General features: G+C 37.4%; 1 protein-coding gene across 9 annotated transcripts in view; it reads right to left on the bottom strand.

The window, feature by feature from the left end:
- LOC129738769 (inhibitory POU protein) overlaps nucleotides 1-19,351 on the bottom strand; it is a 151,659-nt gene that overhangs the window by 85,553 nt on the left and 46,755 nt on the right. The gene's annotated exons all lie outside the window — the stretch shown is intronic.

The raw sequence follows: 19,351 nt of genomic DNA, 5'->3' as shown, positions 1-19,351 counted from the left end.
TTCTTCCACGACTTTAAAAGTGCCGATTTTTCTGCGATTTTTCAAACTCTGGACACCATCAACTGGGAATCTGAACTGGACCCTTCTGATCCAAATGCTGCTGCTGTTAAGTTCACTCACATTGTCAACTACATTATCGATCGCCATGTGCCGAAACGCTCTGCAGTCTCAAATCTACGAGCACCTTGGGTCACGAAAGAGTTGCGCAAATTAAAACGCTGAAGAATAAAGCCCCCATTATTACACCACAAGACTCTTCAGGCCCAAAATCAGTATCGCAAACTTAACTCAGCCTATAAAATACTAAGCACGCGTTGCTCTCAGAGCTACCTAATCCGGATTCAGCGTGGTTTTCAAACCAAACCTAAGTCCTTCTGGCAGTACATCAAGGATCAACGGAAGGAATCTGGCTTACCATACCAACCTTACATGTTCTTGGATGATACGTCGGCGACATCGGACCATGAAATCTGTAATCTCTTCGCACAGAAATTCCGTAGTATTTTTGACTCTGGCTCAATATCCTCGGAGCAGTTAAATAGTGCAACAAGCAACGTCCCTCATTTAAGCACTTCATTTGATAATTTCGCAGTCGACGAAGGCTTCCGTGAAGCTGAAACACAGTTATTCTGCAGGACCGGACGGTATACCAGCCACTTTTTTGAAGCGCTGTATATCACATATGCACCCAAAATTCAGCCTCTGTGCCAATGGCGTGTAGTCAATTACATAGCATCATTGGTACAAGAAGATAACGCGATCGGTGCTGATTCGATTTGCTCCCACCGGCATTAATCTCCCAAGTTAACCGAATTGCGTATGTCTGAAAGAAACAAAATAAAAACGCTTTCACGTCCCTCCCTATCGCATCACAAGACGAAGAAGGATGGAAATAAATACCGGCCAACACCAGGCAGCCAGCGAACCGAGCACTGTGCGTGTGAATGTAGCAAAAGCAACAACAAAAACATCCTTCTAATTCAATCCCTTCAGTCCACCGGCAAACAACCAAGGCCGAGCTGTGCGTGTGTATGCAGTAAAAGCAACAACAACAAAAACATTCCTTCAATTCAATTAGCCGGCAAACAACCACGGCTAAGCTGTGTGTGTGTATGTAGCAAAAGCAACAAGAATATAGCTTCGTTCAACCGTTGGTAAAAATCGGTTTCAACTGGTTTCTGTCAACTGATAGATGTTCAACGAGCCAATGTTTTGGTCGAAACTGTCAGGTCGTTGTTCAATGGAGCAAGTTGAAACTAGTCGAAACCAATCCAGCTCGGCAGTAGGATTAGTTTCGACTTGGTAGAAATCGGTTGAAGTCAATTGGAAAGAGACAGGTGATCAACTGTCAATCCATTTCTACTTGTTTCGACCCGTTTCTACTAGACTTCATTGAACAGACATTATATTCCTTCAATTCACCGGCAAACAAGCACCGGCCAAGCTGCCCGGCTTTAGCAGCTGTGTATATGTAGCGTGTGTATGTAATAGCGGGCAGTAAGCAAAGCACAGTTCTCATTCAATGGGTTTCCCGTTTCCTCCACTCCCGTTCCCTTTCCCGTTTCCATCGCAAGACAAATGAATACCTTGAAAGGAGGCCAAACGCCGGGAAGCCACTGTCGTGCGTTTCTTTTGTGATTGATCGGTGGCAGAATGCCTATGACAAATTTCCCTCTGCCTGCATGAAGCTCAAATAGTACACTGGTTAAGATGTCGGTCTGGCAAGACCATTTAGTTAGAGATTTGAGTTCGATTCCTCCCTACGGGCGCGCTGTGGTTTATATTTTTATTTTCTTGTTTCTGGGATGAATTATCCAATAGGAACGAAATCCCATAAAATGTTTTTCTTGTTTTGCTTGAATGTAGTGGTCATGCATCATTTTAGTTGGGAGCCGAGTCCTTATGCCAGTTACGGTTTTTCAAACATATCATCTTCGGCACAGTGCACATTTCAGCGCATTATCGGCACAGAGATGTGCTAAATAGGCATTGGATTTTTGCAACCTCTTCTATGGGTGTGCTAACACCTATAAAACGAATCTTCCAAGCATCGCTAAACACGTCTACGTTCCCCTCTATATGGAAAGAAGCCTACATGTTTCCGGTCTACAAGAAAGGCGACAGGAGGAATGTCAACAACTATCGCGGTATTTCTGCCTTATGCGCTATCGCCAAGTTCTTTGAGTTGGTTGTTTTAGACCCTATCTTCTCGTACTGCAAACCATATTTTTCTTATGATCAACATGGCTTTATGCCTAATCGCTCTACGACCACAAACCTGCTGGCGTTCACGTCTAAGATGAAAGACAGTTTTGCTTCAGGATTCCAAACATACGCCATCTACACCGACCTGTCAGCCGCTTTCGACAAAGTGAACCATGGAATTGCTATCGCCAAACTCGATCGCATTGGTTTTTGTGAGTCTCTGCTGGAATGGTTTCGCAGCTACCTAGTAGGTCGGAAACTTATTGTCCGAACGGCAGAATCCTTCTCTAACCAGTTTTTCGCCACCTCTGGAGTGCCTCAAGGGAGCCATTTAGGACCAATACTATTCTCCATTTATTTCAACGACGTGCTGCTGCTGCTGGACCAAAATAAGCTTACGCAGGTGACCTGAAGTTGTTTTATCCCATCTCCGGCCCTGACGATGCCAAGTTCCTGCAGGACCAGTTCAACCTCTTCGCCTCCTGGTGCGATGTCAATTGTCTGCCCTTGAATCGTAGTAAATGCGCAGCAATTTATTTTTCCCGTAAGCGGCTTCCATTAAATGCAGTGTATTTTCTCGGCGACGAGGCTATTGCTCGAGTTGAGCACGTGAAAGATCTTGGAGCACGTGAAAAACGGATGGATTTCAAGATTCACACTAATTACATCGTCGATAAAGCTTCTAGAAGCCTAGGTCTACTGTTCCGCATGGCGAAAGACTTCAAAGATATTTACTGTTTGAAGAGTCTTTGTTGCAGTTTGGTTCGTTCGATCCTTGAATACGCCTCTGCTATCTGGTGCCCTTATTACCAAAACGGCTCCGAGCGTATTGAGGCTATCCAACGGCGCTTTATGAGATTCACCCTTCGACACCTGAGCTGGCAAGACCCGTTTCGACTTCCCAGCTACGAGAGCCGCTGTCGCTTAATCGACATCGACACGCTGCAAGCCCGCGGGACCGCCGCTCGAGCCTCTGTCGTCGCTGATTTGCTTTCATCCAGAACTGATTGTCCCGCACTTTTGGAAGGTCTTCAACTCAACATACGACCACGTGGTTTGAGAAATCGTGATTAACAGCTCTACGTCCCTCTTCGTTTGAATAATTATGGGACTAACACAGCACTTATTGGTGTAATCAAGACATTCAACCGCTACTCCGAACATTTTGATTTTGACGTTTCGAGGAATGCATTCTGAAGAAAAATCCTTAAAGCTTTAAGTTTTGTGTAGACAATTTTATTTGTAGTGTCATTGATTTTAATTTTTAATTTTTTTTTTTCATTAGAATCAAGATGTGATCTGTTGATGTACAATAAATAATAATAGTACTGAGTGATGCGATTGACATGTCACAATAGACTGAGTCGATGTGGGGTCATTTTTGAATTTCTCGAACCTTAAAAGCTTCTTTTTGGTCCAAAAATCATCCATGATTTTTTGCTGAATTTTTAAGTAACGTTTACATGAGTAAATTTGAACTTTTAGGTTTGTATAGGAAAATTGAATATTTTGTACTGAAAAATCGACATCATTTTTGTTTCTTCTGTGGAACCGAGTCTGCTCATGGTTTATGTGCCAATTTATAAATTTCTTACAGGAAATTTTCCGCAGAACAACTTTGTCGAATATCATAACTTCGTACCTTTTAAGACAAAAAAGTTATTAGCTTTTTAACAGGCGTATGTTTTTTTGGATTGGTAAACCATGAATTCAATCGACACCACTGCTTGTGCTCAACAAAGTATGGCATGAAAAGTGGTCTTGGAATGCTTCGCTAGGCACCCAGCAGTGGTGTCAATTGAATTTCTTGTTTATCAATGCCAAAAGACATACACCTGTGAAAGAGCTAATAACTTTTTTGTCTAAAAAGATACGAAGTTGTGATATTCGACAAAGTTGTTCTGCGGAAATATTCCTGTAATAAATTTATAAATTGGCACAAAAACCATTAGCAGGCTCGGTTCCACAGAAGAAACAAAAATGATGTTGATTTTTCAGTACAAAATATTCAATTTTCCAATACAAACTTAAAAGTTCAAATTTACTCATGTAAACGTTACTTAAAAATTCTGCAAAAAATCATGGATGAGTTTTGGATCAAAACGAAGCTTTTAAGGCCCCAGGGTTTGAGAAATTCAAAAATGACCCCAAATCGACTCAGTCTAATATCACAAAACAAGCTATTTGACTGCATTTCGTAGTTTTCATCCTTGCATCCGAGAAAACTCGGTACCAATTCCCTTTGGAACCTTTGTTCAGCGAAATTCGGACTGTGGAGGCACGCGTTTAAGTAGATATGGGATTTTTGATTGCTTGGGTAATTACCGTACAGATTGATGACTGATGACTGAACCAACGTTTACACATATTAAAATTAAAAAAAATGATACACTAAACTAAAAAGTTCCAAACACTTGTCAATCGGGTGAGGTATCGAGAGAAACTGACGTCGTTGAAGAGTTTTCGTTGATACATAAACTAATAACACGTCGTGTGAGCACAGTGTAAGCACTGTCAACATGGTTGGTAAAAACCTTTCCTCATACGGCGGGAGTTGGATTGGGTCATTCCAGGGAAGATGCCATAGAGCGAATCTTAAGAAACATCGTTGAACTCGTTCAGGACGGTGGCATTGTGTGCTCTGAGCGGGAGCCCACATCTGGACGGCGTACTCCATGATGCTACGTACAGAAGCACAGTAGTTGGCTTTGCAAAGCGTAAACGTCATCAAAATCCTCGGTGTTTCGCCTTTTGTCGATGTTCACTCCTAGATCGAGAATAGCTTTCACATTGTCTAGCCTAACTCCGGTTTGCTGATAATCAAAATGAGTCGTTCTTCTTGCACGAGAAAAGTTTATGATCTTGAATTTTTTTACGTCTTTCCGTTCAAGGGGCACCACTGATCTAGTCTAGCGATATCAGCTTGAAGGGCTAGGCAGTCAACGGTGTTTTGGATCTTCAGCACAATCTTCAGATCGTCGGTGTGAAGGAGTGTATCGGACTGAAGTGTTGGACACAGATTATTCACGAAGATTATAAACAGCAGGGGTCCAAGATGGCTTCCTTGAGGAACTCCAGACGGTGTGTCATACATTCGTGAGCGCGTGTTTTGTATACCAGTGAAAGTCTGAAGGTCCGTTAGTTATGACGCAATCCACTCGAGTGCCCAAGCCCGGAAATCCGAGTCGATTCGACTTTGCAACCAGTATTTTGTGGGGCTATTTTTCTCACTTGTGAACCGATTCACCCCATTTTGTGGTATTAATAGTAAGTTTTGACTTTTTTTTCTGTTGAATTTTGAAGAATTTATCGCTTTTTTCTCCATTTGAATTCTGACGATGAAAAAAATAGGCTGAACATATGTGTAAACTCATTTTTTTAAAAATAATCTGGTTGGAAGATACGGTTTAGGAATCAAGACCATTAGTTTTAACTGATGTTGGTTTTTCACCGAAGGAAAGAGAAATGCTGCATCAAATCTAAGAGCTGAACTGCAATCATCGTATCGCATCGTCGTTGGCCAGATGCAGTTCTGACCGGAACGACCCTGCATACAGATGCAGAGGCAAAATTCAATTAAACTGCAATATAATGGCACTGTAGTTGATTGCATCCCATCCTGCAGGGACACGGCATCACACGTCCGTCGATGGCTGCCATAAATAAAGTCTGATTAAATGCCAAATATTAATAGTTGGGTTCTGTAAACTTACCTACCCATATTTGGATTGCCTACAACGATATTCACCTTTTGATTTGGTTTGGCAAAGTGGAAGATTTTTGCTTTCTCGCGTTGTTTAAGCCGTTCTTGTGCGATTAAAAGTAATAATCCTAAAAGGTGTGATTAATGACCTATATGGTGTATCTAAAGGCGGGAACGAGACTACCCCCCATGCACGAGTGTGCGAATCAGTTTTTTTTTCAAAGTTCTGATTGCAACGTCACAAACGTTCATGAGCGTCTTGACGTTGAAGTCGTCATTCACCGACGGCATACAACGTTTCATGTAAGTTAAAAATCACAATCAAAGCACTCTTTTATTTACGCTTTTTTCTGACGCTTAGCACGGCGACGCTATGAGTTCTAAATAATAAACAATTTTATTTGCGCCCTAAACAGTCCTCCTAATAAGTTTCCATAGCTACATTTGGGCGCTTAACACTTGAAAGTGTTTGATTAACCCCACCTATAGATAAGCCACATAGATTGATGACATCTCTGAAGCGTTGCAAGCAGTCACGCTCAATTTTGGTGTGACGACAAAACATAGAAAAAAAATGCTTCAGTAATCTCTTTGCAGTAAATCATGTGTTTAAATTTTCAGTGGCTCCATCGATTATTCGATTGAAATTATGTATAAATTTATTTCGTCAATCATAAGTAGACACAGACATTGTTAGTTTTGCTTAAAACTATACAAAGATACATAAAAAATAGTGACTTCGATTTTAATATTTCTAAGACTAAATCTAGAATAAGATCATTTAATTATAATGTGTGCGTAAGTATTCCCAAACATCTGCAAAGATTCTAATACCGTTCGTTCTGTCGTTTCTGGCAACATGCCCGAACATTCGAATGTTGTCAAAATCGAATGTTGCCAAAATCGAAAGGTTTTTTTTCTTAAATTTTTTTCTCTATTTATACAAAATAATTATTTGTATTATCATTAACGTTATTTTTGGTCATTTTTCGACCATTTCAAGTCATTTTTTATTATTTTTCATGTTTTTAAAGCATTTTGTACTGTTCTTGTTATGCTTTATAATCTTGTTTTTTTTTTGTCATATTTGCTGTTTTTGTCATTAATCTTCATTTTTTGCTTGTTTTTGTCATTTTAGTCTTTTGTTTGTATTTGTTTTTTAATTTTTTAAATTTTTCATCTTTTTGGCACTTTTGAGTACTTTATTATTTTTAAGAAAAACTTTTGTTTTTTTGTGTTGTATTTTATCACCATTTCAAAACGTAAAAACGTATTCATGGTGTTTTTCTAAATTATATTGGAGAGAAAACTAAAAGGTAATGTCGCTTCAAAAAACCGTTCGATGTTACCAAAATCGAATGTTGCCAAAAACGAACGGGGCCTGTAAATAATTGTAAAAACACAAAAAACGAGTTTTGCTCCTCAACCCTCTATTTACTGCATACGAGCCCATATGCGCCCTCGAAGTTTTCTTCACATTTTTTAGCATAATTCAGTACTGTAAAAGAATTCAAACATTTTTAAAGCATCAAAAATTCAATAAGCATTTATAAAACCTTACAGAAATTATAAAATACCGTTACCGTTACCGAACCGTTTAAACAATAAAAACTATTGAAAAAAATCTTGTATTTTTGGCATAAATTGCTTAGTTAGAGGTCAATAAAGCTATTCCCGTTGACGAAAACAAAATCTCAATGAATTCATAGTCCAGTCCAGTAAGGGTTAAAGCCTAAAGGTATGAGCCGTTTCAAATAAAGATTTTTTTTCAAAAAGTTTACAAATTTTTAATTTTTAGTAGTGTTTCAGCAGTACAAAAACAATGTAAATTTATGTTGTATCGTCGATCTTAAACAGCAGGAAAGTAGGCGATGGCTTGTTGGTATCGCATGTGTTTTTTTCGCTCCGTCGGTCGCGGTGAAAAATATTTTTTTAAGTTCAAGTAGTTTGTCATCGTGAAATTTTGAATTTTTCTAGGGATTAGAGGAGAAAGCATAGTGATCAATATTTGCATTTTTCATTGTATGTGCCCGACCCGATTCACCGTTAATTCCATTCATCTCCAGCAGTTGACATCTTCGAATGATCCCCTGCTAGAGGAAACACACTTCCTACTTAAGCAATTGGTGAGCTCGTTCCATGATCCTTCTTATTCATTTAATCTGAACTGTTGTTCCAATCCGGGAGTTTTTACCTGTGAATTCTCAAAATTTGGAAAATTCTGAAATACCGTTAATTGATTTAAAAAGAGACGTGAAGTGATCTCCCGCATTTTGCGGGAAGCGCAGGAGAATTTTTTCAATTGCAACATACTTTTTTATCTAAAGAAGTACAATTTCGGAAACATTTTCGGGTTCAATTTATAATGATGTGTTGAAATTACTATTACGTGTTTAAAACAAGTGGCTGGAAGCGAAGTGATATGCGCATAAGAATTTGCATGAATTCGTCGTACAATTGAAAGGATTCTTCAAATTATGTTGCGCCTTGGAACCTGAAAATTCTCCATATGCTCGCTTTATAAATTTATCCAGATTAAAAATTTGATGTATTCAGCAAAGTTTTCTTTGCTTAATGTAAATCAGAGGTTAGTTTTTGAATGATATGATTTTTTTTCATCGTTATGATTCGTTACTATGACCACACATGAATTGAATTGTTCGGACCTGTGTCAGTCATGAATGTGTGGTTAAAGTCACAAACTGTTAATTGATTATATCGATGTTTAAACTTTTCTTCCGCAAAATCTTCCGGAAGAGTTAATTTCGAAAGATTTTGTGAAGGTACTAATTTCTTACTCTGTCCTTCCAACATTTATTTTCAAGAGCGAGTATAGGCGCTAAATCTAAGGTCAATGGTCAGAGATGATGGTGCACAAAAGTCCGAAAGATGTGGTTTGATTAAACGTTTAATACAGATATGATACAATTACAATTTATCAATTGATTCAATTTATACTGCAATGATTTGAATTTCTGTGCAGAAAGACCTCATTTCCATCCACAGAATGACGAACTCTCAAGGGCCACCATTAGCACAGTAAATTTTAGCAAATATTCTTCCAACATTTCATAAATATGGAAACGTATGGTACTGTTGTCTACGTTTCTGGCTTCCTTGGTTCCAGTTGTGTCTGCGTCCAATACTGCACAGTGGGCCCGGTCGAATTAAGATGGGTAGTAAATGTACTTTTACTACTCAACGGGATACTGACAAGATCTGTGTATGTATCATAAGCAGAAGCATAAGCATCGTCGATCTTAAACAGCACCGTAGGATAAAAAAAATCTAAAAATACAATCAGTTTCATCCCATCGTAACTTAAATCGATTTACTTTTTGTCACCTAACAAAATTTCAACCGCGTGCTGCTAAGCTGCAGCAAACATATGATTTTATAGTTAATTTTTAATGAGAAAAATCGATATGTGTACAAAAAAGAACGATAAAATCATATGTTTGCAGTAAACGCACGCCGTATGGTTGTCTCTTTCGTTCCCGGTATATGTGTAGCTGTGTAGACGTGTGTGCAGTACACATTATCCTGACCCATAACATTTTTCCAGCATGCTATGAAATTCATATTTTCGCACACAGCCTCCTTCGATGCCGTCGCCAGATGCGTTTAGAGGTTTATTTGGGGATCAGAGAAACATGTAAAATTGTACCTACTCATACCGGCGCCAAAAACGATGTCTCGAACCACGGTGGAAAAATAAGAAACAAAGCCAGAATATTTACAACACAAACAAAGTTCCACGATATCGTTGCAGAACGTGAAAAATACCAGCCGTATGTTTTGCTCTTATTCGAAACCTTTTTTTCTGTAAGCTCTTTGCTCCGGGAGGAAAGTTTAAACTCCAGAAGCCCACTTCCCTAGGACGGTAAATCTTCCTAGAAGTAACATGTCGTAGAACGGAATATCGATTGTGTCTACTGCGCATACACTATACATCTAGAATATGGGGGGAAGCGTTTAGTGAAATTTATGCATGATGTAACGCTTGCCGCCGGATATAAAACATGGCGCCCTTTAAAACGGTACTTCGATCTGATTCGCTCAGCCTACCTCCCCCCCCCGCCCTCCCTTCCTTTTTTACTCAAGCAGCTTTATTTCCACTATGTAGAATTTAAACCTCTATGGCTCTACATCGATTGGATTGGAATGGTGAACAACAGCACGCAACGGTTTTACTTCACAACCAATCGAATATTGAAATAAACAGTGTATGCGAAGCTTCCGCTTTCCGTGGTTGAAAATTCACAGTCCGCAGTACGTCATGGTTGATTTCCTTTCAAACTTTCCACCTACAGCTTATGCATTAGAATTCGTTGACGTATAGAAATGGACGGAAGAAAAAAGTACACAAGGCACACAGTACAAACACAATGAAGCATAAACCGGGAGCTGCTTTTGTGTGGATGGGTACCTACCTACAAATTTTTCTCCTCGCCACAACCAATAAAAAACGATGCTGCATTCGTTGAGACTACCAAATCAAACCACGGAAGAACCTTTCAGATGTCGGATTTCAGATTCGTGGCTCCTGATATTGATCGACCAATGCTATGGCAGTAACCATTCTGTTTTTGTTTTGTTGTTTTATTTGGGATTTTAAGCTTCTTGGGTTTATTCATCCCATGGTTAGTAACCGTTCTACATCTTCCGACGGCTTTATACACCGGTAAAGTTTTCCAATTCATCCTGGGACAAACTACACTGTTTCAATTGCATTCAATTGATTTAATAATTTAGAACTAAAGAATTGTATGAACGATTTTTGAAGATTCTGCTGGTGCATCTGCGCAAATATTATTCGAAAATAATTTAAATCTTCATGCTGAATCTGAAAATTCATTGAATACACGGGCAAACCAGCATAAATACGGCAATCTGGAATGCTTAGTAGACTGAGTCGATTTGGGGTCCTTTTTGAATTTCTCAAACCATGGGGTCTAAAAAGCTTCGTGTTGGTCCAAAAGTCATCCATGATATTTTGCAGAATTTTTCAGTAACGTTTACATGAGTAAATTTGACTTTTTAGGTTTGTAAGGGAAAATTGAATATTTTGTACTGAAAAATCAACATCATTTTTGTTTCTTTTGTGGAACCGAGCCAGCTGACAGTTTTTGTGCAAATTTATAAAATTCCTAAAGAAAATTTTCATATTTTTAAAACCAGTACTGGACTTGTTGAAACTTAGTTACAGTTTATCCCGGAGAAATTCCCGAACTCCATTTCTCGCGGCCCCGCTTCAACAAAACCAAAACTGATTGTTTTGGTTTCGTTCTCTTTAGTCAATTCGCATATGGAGAACAATAGCGGTTGACAGTTAATGATGGTCAATGATGATGACAACAATGGGTCGATTCACGATGACGTAGCTCCCTTTTGTGGTGACAGTTCGCACGTCCTGTTTACAAAATTTTTCGAACGAGAAATGGGGTGCGGCGAAATTTTTCGTGTCGCTGCACGGTCAAGAAATTTAACTCAATACTCAGTTTGAGGAAAGCAAAAAAAACGGTTTCCCATTTTGTGAACTAAATTTAGCGCATTTTTTTGGTTTCTTGATGGTTTTCTCTCCGGGAGTTAACAAAAAGTTTAAAATTCTCAAACATTTCAAAAAAGAGGTTTGTTTATTAAAATGTTTCAACATATTTATTTTCATCCTATTGGATGATTCATCCTAATCCTCAAATGTTTCATTAAAACCCTTTTTTCAACTAATTTGTTCTGGACCAACCGACCCTGCACTGAATATTCTGGAGCAGCGCTTCTACTTGAAACACAAAACCTATCGAATCCCAAGTAACACAGATTATGCCAACTAGCATTAGGAAGTTTTATTATGGTTTAATTATGGCATTTTTTTGTGCAGCTCGTTTTATGACGGTTTTATTATGGTCATGCATAATGCTTATATTTTTTTTCGACCATATGTTTGCAGATGGTTTTGAAAACGCTAATAAAACTTTTATTAAACATACTGTTTTAGTTATTTTGAAAGAGTTATGAATGCTTTTTTAAAACTATAATAAAACACAAACTTAGAAGTTTGCTCCAAGCTTTCTTTTGCATGTTCTATAATAGCACTCAGTGCCTGATTATTAAACCGCCATAAAACTTAGTGACAGTTCTCGATCAAAATGTCAAAACAGGACACGCTCAGATTAGATAGCACATATTTGAATTGGAACTCCCATTTTTACACATTTTTGGTAAGTTATGCGTGTTGGTTTTGAGTTTAAATGAAAAAAATACATCTTTGAAAACTTGAAATCACCGAAAGTGGTATGGATATCTTTACAATATGAGTATTGAGTGAAAGGGCCTAAATAGTAGGAAAAAAAAGCTTGACGCCATCATTAATTCAAGATGGCGGCTTCCTCTTTTATTTTCAAAGCTGAAAATTACTGAAAATATCGTGAAACCTTCACAATATGGTTATAAGGTGAAAGTAATAAACGAGTAGAAGTCAAATTTCGTTGCCCGTCGCCATCTTAAATCCAAGATGGCGGCTACCACTCAACTTAAAAATACTGTAAATGACTGAAAATCGCATAAAACCTATATTATAGGGGTATAAGTTAAAAGAAATCAACCGGTAGAAGTTGAATTACGCTATCTTACGCCATCTTGAAATCCAAGATGGCGGCTTCCGCTAAACTTTAAAATGTAGTGAATGACTTAAAATGACATGAAACCCATATTGGTAGTGGGTGAAGGGGTTTACGAGTAGAAGTCGAATATTGCTATCTTACGTCTTGGTGGTCGAGTGGTTAGTGTGGTAAGACGGTAATCGCTGGTCCGCTGATGACATGGGTTCGATTCCCATCTCGGTACTGGGTGTTTAATGTTAATCTTAAGTTGTCCATGCCATTTATTCAGTCTGTAGAGCCTAAATTGGCTAAGACGGTGTATGTCTTTTTTTTACGCCATCTTGAAATCCAAGATGGCAGCTTTCTATAAACTTAAAAAATGCTCTAAATCATTGAATATCGCATGAAACCTCCAAAATATGGATATTTGTCAATTGGGATAAGCTATAAAAAGTTTATTTTTGCATTCTGACGCAATCTTGAAATCCAGGATGGTGGCTTCAGCTGAACTTAAAAATACTGTAAATGAATGAAAATAGCATGAAACTACCAAATATATTGTATTGAGTGCTAAGGCTAAATTATAGAAGTCAAATATCTTTTTTCGCGTTTCTCTAAAAATCTGTAAGTGACTGAAAATCCCACAAAAACTACCGCAATACAGACCCCGTTCGTTTTTGGCAACATTCGATTTTGGAAACATCGAATTTGGCACATGTGCCAAAATCAGACGGTTAACAGAAACAACATAACCTTATAGTTTTCGCTAGAATAAGACCGATACAATTTAGACATAATAGCATGATAGGAATAAAAGAATTACATAAATGGCAAAAAAAATCAAAAACTTTAAACAAAACAAGAAAAGTTCTAAATGCATTAGAAATATAATGAAAAAATAATAAAAGTGATTTAAAATGATCTAAATTGTTTTAAAATAGTAGTTTTAATGTAGTATTACGTGAAAAAAAGTTGTGTTCAAGCGATTTTCATTGATTAACAGCATTTTAAATTCAGTGGAAGCTGCCATCTTGGATTCCAAGATGGCGTCGGAAAGAAAAAAATCGACATCTTCTAGCTTAGCCTTTTTACCAATATTCGTATAGTGGTGGTTTAATGCGACTTTTTGTCAGCATTAAGCATTAAAAGTTGAGCGGATGCCGCCATCTTGGATTTCAAGATGGCGTCGGATAGCGAAATTCGACTTCTACTCGTTTAGCACTTTCACCCGATACCCATTTTGTTGGGGTTTCATGCGATTTCAAGTCATTTACACCATTTTAAAGTTCAGCGGAAGCCGCCATCTTGGATTTCAAGATGGCGTCAGACAACGAAATTTGACTTCAACTCATGATTTATTCCACGGATCATTGAAAACCAATCCCTTTTCATTCAAAAAGTCTCCTCATTTACTGTACTAATGATTAACAACTCAGAAATGAGGAACTCAACCTTAGCGTGTAATTGGTTTGCTTGCGAAAGAAACGTCAAATCGTAGCTTTTTTTGGGGTCATCATTAAACCATAATAAAACTATGAATTGACTCACGCCATGTTGGTTGCAAAATCGAAGGGTACAAAATGACGCCATGTTGATGGATTCACAATGCCAGCATTGGAAAATATTTTTTCAGGCCTTTTTTCCATCAATCCCATCATGATTGACCATCAGATTTGACGAGGCGCATTTATTTTAAGATACTATTTCATATACATTTTACCTAAAATCTTGACTGGCAGTAGAAAAGACGCTCATTATATGGGTAAAACATTGGTTTTTTAACTATTAATTTTACCAGATTCATATCTGAATAATGCAATCATCATTCATCAACCATTACGGTTGCTGGAAAAAACAAAAAAAAAAACTCCGAGAACTGACAGAACCGAAAAAAACAAAAATTTCTAACATGTTTTATAATAGCTTTTTAAAAGCTTTGGTGACCAATATTGATGACTAACAATGATTGGTCATGATGACGTTCCTAGGATAGGGCCAAATAGCCTAATTTTGGCTTTATTAGAGTCCAGGTGATGTTATAGAATGTACTTTAGCTTTTTATGAAGATTAATGCTGTGGTCCAAACGACATTTTGCTGACCATAATAAAGCTAAAATTGTTACTTGGGATGTCTAAATGTGGAAGCTTCTAAGAATTCGAATGTGCCAAATCGATTGTCTGGAAGTTTCTGGTGTTATTTTGACCGGAAACTGTAAACAAATGCATATAATTATACGACAACACTATTCAGGGACAGAAGAATCCAATATAGGAAAATTCTCTGGTAAACATTCTGAAAGAAAAGGCTGAACTATTCTAAATTTTTACGATATTTTATTTTTCGAGAAAAAAATAACGTAGGATAGTTTAACTTTTAACTTAACTTCAACTTTTCATAAGTTCCAATCCATTTATTGCAGTATTTCTGTTTTCAGCTGGATTAACAAACAAAATGATTGATTTCTCATTATTTAATACTAAAACATCTAATTTCTTAATAACTTATTTCCTTTTTAATTTTTTTATCCCAAAATTGAGCAGACAAATATTGCTAAAACATGTGAATAAGAACTGAATGAGGACTCAAATGTTTGCTTTGCTACCTCAGCGTGTAGAATTGGAAAATAAGGAATCGCGAAGTGTCAAAAACAGTAAGTCAGGCAGCGCGTGAATCAAAGGACTGAAGCAACTGTCAAATCACATACAAACGGACCGTACCGACTTTTTGGAACCAGAACGTCAGTCCCTTTTTAATTTCAATGGCATTTTGGTACCAAAACGTCAGTGCGGTACTGACATGTCAGTTTGGGATTTTCCTTATCTTTCAGCCCCTTAGCGCACGCTATTTTTTTTAAACTCAAAATTAAGTAGTTTTGGTTCAAAACAGCACTTCGGTGGCATCCCTCAACTTTGAGTTTGACTGGGCAATAGCAAAACTAAGTTCTGATAGGCATACTCAATACTAAGTTCGGCAGCCGAACTCGAATTTATCCTTTTTTCTCGAGGGTAGCTTATTTTCAGGGAATTAAAGGATGATTAAATTTTTTTGTACCCGGATGTTGCTGTTCCGGTACATTGCATTGCAATTACAGAGCGGTGGAAAGTTTTGACACTCCCGGTCAAAAAAAACTTCCGGACATTCCAAACCGCTCACCATATGATGACAATGACGGAGAGAATTTTACGCTGACACGGTGAACATGCATTTCATTATGAAGTTCCTTCATAGTCTTCCGGTAATTGTTCCGGAACGACAAAATTTTGCGACGTGTTCGATGGTTGCTGTTCCGCATCGAACTGAACTCGCTAAGTGTTTTCAGTCCAACAAAGAGAGTTCAATTTTTAGTTCATAAGGTCGAACTCAGCTTTGATCCCTCGCCGAAGGAAAAAAAGGGATCAATTTTGAGTTCGCAGTTCGAACTCCTTTTTGATCCATCGCAAGGAAGAAAAATGGTACTTAACTTTAAGTTCATAGAATCGAACTATGTTTTGAACCTCGATCATACTTAATTTTGAGTTAAAAAAAAAGAGCGTGCGTGGATCGACCTATATAAATGTTGTCATCATGCACGCTAAACTCAGCCAACACAGCTTGTGGTTATGAATTACTCTGCAGTGTTGGCAGTTTATTCTGGGTGTTTAGCCCAGAATATGTTAGTATATGAGGAATGATTCAGAGTTGAGAATCACTTAGGTTAAGCGACAAGATTGTTATCGCTATAGGTCTAAGTTAGCTTGTAAGGACTTGACGAACAGAAATGAATAAATGGTATCTCATTTCAAAACCAAAAACTACTTTTGCTAAATCGTTGAATTCTACAGGACTCCTATGAACTTAAAACATATTTGCCGAAATTTATTAGACTACTTTAAGTTTGATTCAAAACCCGATTTCATCTACGTTTAGAATTTGATGCTTTGGGGTAACATTGACCAGTCTCTATTTGGACGGTTTTAAGGTCTTTCTTGATCATAAAGGTTAAAAAAACTTCATAATATTTACAAATGCTAGTAATTCATAAACTAAGGCGGTTCGGAACAAACTCAAAAGATATAAAAATAATTACGAAACTCTACAAAATTGAACACAGCACATTTTTGGTGACTCAAAGATACTCGATTTGTAGCTTTTGGTCCAGTGAATTCTGAGATATACAATACTGAATTTCGGTATTTCTTGGTTTAGATTTCTTCGTGGTAAAAAAAACAACATGAATTAAGAACGAACAACAATTAAAATCGAAAAATGGACAATGATGCTGCATGAATTAAGGGTCAACATTTTTTAACATTACTTATAAAATATAAAATAAGCTAAGAACTAATAAAACAGAAATCGGTCGGTAGTTTTTCACATCAGATTCACTGCCATTTTTTTTATATTTGAATAACTTTGGCCAATTTCAGGTAAAGCTTAGTTATTTTAGAAATGGGACAGTTACGAATGCGTGTATCTCAAAAATCCATCTGTTTGATCTCAATACATTCTATGAAGGAAATGAAGGTAAACTTATGATAATTCATGGGAAAATTTAAATAAAAACTATCGCTTTTTGAAAGAAAATATTCTACTTTATTCTTGGTAGGGGAGATGGGGGCATAATGGCCACCTTAAGGAAAACGGTTATTTAACCATAGAAAATAGCTATAATATGGAGGTTACATTATTGTTTCGTGTTCAGACACTTGAAAAGCCTATTCCCTAACGGGCTGAAACGTGAAAAACTATATGAAAACGTTAAAAAATTCATTTTGAAAAATTTTGCCAAAAGCTGAAAACCAGCCACTGTGGAGGCATAATGAGAACCCCCCCTGAGGCAGTATGAGCACTATTAATCAGAACAAGATGTGCGTTTTTGCCGGGGAATCTAGCAGCGAATTCAATTCGATGAAGTCAGGTGAGTCGTAGATTCATCAAACAAAGCAATAACAAAATAATCTAGGTCTGTTTGTAGAATACAAACAATTCACGCACGCTCATACGTTAAGTGCTTTGTTCGGAGGATGATGCTACTAGCCGTATAATGTAACAATAAAAAATCGATCATCAATTGTGAATGGAAAAAAATCACCTCGAACAGAAATCTAACTCTAGTCTTTTGATTACCTCTCCGACACCTCACCAATAGGCTAAATCGTCGGATGAAAACTAGTCAAGGTGTGGCGCTATAAATCAATTTTAATTCGCTGCTAGATTCTACGGCAGAAAATGCTCATTATGCCTCGATAATATGGTGCTCTATATGCCCCTAGTCAACAAATTTAAGTAAAAACGTGTTTTAAAATTGATAAAAGTGAAAAATCAAAAATTTTATGATGGTAAAAATTGAGAAACAATGTGTACATCATGTTGCAGTGCGTACATTTTAGATCAAGGTTATTTTAAGATCATAAGAGCTTATTTCGTGGTGCTCAAAAATTATAATATTTTCGTAACTTGAGAATGAAGCTAGTTTTTATTAAATATCTCTGTAAAGATGATAAGGAGATTCCTTTTTTTGTGAAAAATTAATACTATAGGAAGTACGAAACAAATCCTCATGAAAATTTATTTAAGAAAATACGTAGTTTCGTAGAAAAGCGTAGTGCTCATTATGCCCTGGGTGCTCGTTATGCCCTCATCTCCCCTACCTCCCATCGGCCGGCGCACACTTTTTAATGTCAAGATATTGATCATTTTTTCCCAACTATACCCACTTTGACTAACCTGTATTTTAGGTAGCTACATCCTAATCCTTAAATTTATGCTTCTTTTCGGTCCAATACTTCTCTTTTAAAAGAAACTGAGGGCAATTTAGTGGATATAGCTATTTCCGAATTAACAGATCTTGTTATTTATTAGTCACTTAAAAGCGTTTATAATGTAATTTCTGCTAGCAAATCTGACAATAACGTAAAACGATCATGAGATTGAACTTAAAGTATAATCGGTTGGTATAGATCGTAGGTTGTGAAGGGTACATAAAAGATTACTCATTTTAGGCTTTTAAAAACAGTGAAAACTGAAGTTTTTGTTTTGAAAATTGTTGTTTTTGTCCACAGGAGCAGCATCTTGGCAAATCACTATATTGTAACTTAAATATGCTAGGGACCTTGCCACGAGCAGACATCCCAAACAACCAAAAGTCTCGTTAAAAAGGTCGAACACAGCTTAATCAGCATAATCAATGTGCTGAAGTTCCTTTTATTCAGCCCAAAATTTAAGTTCTTATTGAAACTTTGAAGTTTCATTAATGATGTGAACGGCCTTCTATTCAGCCCACAAGTAAACGTTTAATCAGCAAAAACTAAAAAACTCTCCTCTCTTACTGTGGTCACCACCAGCCCATGTGGTGCTGCCGGTTTCTCGGCATCCATCTTTATTCCTCCCATCGCCTCAATTCATTTTACTTCATTGCTTTGATTTTAACTTTATTCGATACATGCCGGCACGCACGCCTGTTCTTCTACACAATTATTTGATTCGCTGACTCAAGCAATCAAACAACCTTATGGAAAAAATTAGTCCTGTTACCAGACTTGAACCGCGACCCTCCGAGATGATAGCCAAACACGCTGCCACGACGCCACGCCTAGATGTTGCCTTACCGGCAGCTTAAATTCGAAGTGGTTATAAGCTTTCTAGGATATTAACAAGGGCAGCCAGCGGCCAGCAGCAAAGACGTTGATAAGAACTCAGTCACATTACGAAACGGCGTATAAATCAATCATCCGTTAAAATAATATCGGTTTAAAAAAAATGGAATTCCATGTTTATAACTGTAAAGCATAAAATTAAACAAATTCTTGAGTTTATCTTGATATTTGATTAATAAGTTGCTTCAACTGAGTCTCAATGTGTGGT

This window comes from Uranotaenia lowii, chromosome 1 (genome assembly GCF_029784155.1).
Source record: "Uranotaenia lowii strain MFRU-FL chromosome 1, ASM2978415v1, whole genome shotgun sequence".
NCBI classification, from domain to species: domain Eukaryota; kingdom Metazoa; phylum Arthropoda; class Insecta; order Diptera; family Culicidae; genus Uranotaenia; species Uranotaenia lowii.
The sequence above is the reverse complement of the archived record's forward strand: the minus strand, read 5'-3'. Positions and strand labels throughout refer to the sequence as shown.